Source organism: Taudactylus pleione, unplaced genomic scaffold (assembly GCF_031769625.1).
Source record: "Taudactylus pleione unplaced genomic scaffold, aTauple2 ptg000256l, whole genome shotgun sequence".
Lineage (NCBI taxonomy): Eukaryota > Metazoa > Chordata > Amphibia > Anura > Myobatrachidae > Taudactylus > Taudactylus pleione.
The window spans coordinates 11,641,656-11,642,422 of NW_028284658.1; the positions used below are offsets into that span (position 1 = coordinate 11,641,656).

At 38.7% G+C, this 767-nt stretch overlaps 1 pseudogene; it reads left to right on the forward strand.

The window, feature by feature from the left end:
• LOC148514943 (5S ribosomal RNA) lies at positions 1–118 on the forward strand (annotated as a pseudogene).
• The last annotated feature ends 649 nt before the right edge of the window (positions 119–767 follow it).

The window sequence follows — 767 nt, forward strand, 5'->3', positions numbered from 1 at the left end:
ACCTACAGCCTTACATCACATGATTGCCCAATCTCGTCTGATCTTGGCAGCTAACCAGTGATAGGCCTGGCTAGTACTTGGATGGGAGACCTCCTGGGAATACCAGGTGCTGTAGGTTAAAAGAGGATGTTTGGGATTTCTATGCACAGGCAGAGCAGCTAAACCTATTATATGTTTAATTTCATCTGTTCAATACCAATTTCTCTTTGTACTCATTGATATAGAGATTTATTTAATATTTTGCCGTTACACCCAGCAGATGATTATTATATCATCTGTACTTTATGTATAGAATGCAAGGTGCCTCATTATTTTATTGATGAATATTAAAAGTTATGTTTTATTAAAAACATCCATTTATTCATAAACCAATTATTTACAAGCGTGCCCCTGCGACTAGCTCTACTTTCTTTCTTTCGTCGTCTTTGCAAGCTTTGCTAACCAGTCCAGGGACGGGATTCTTAAAGAATCAGATTTTGATGCATATTGGGAATGCGGACAAATCACCGAAAACAGCATTTTCGGGGATTGACCGCATTTTTGAGGATAGTGCAGCCTGCCCTAGATTCCCTATGAAAATGCGTGAGTCAGCTTTCCCAGGCCACACATGCACACTGCATTGGATGCTTGGCCTGGGTTTCAAGTAGTAGACTCTAGTTTTAAAAAATGGAACAAATGTATTTGTATATATTTAACAATAAAAAAATGCTTTATTTCACTAATAAAAGTATCTTTCCCGTTAATGCTCCCCACTTGCGCCACCACCA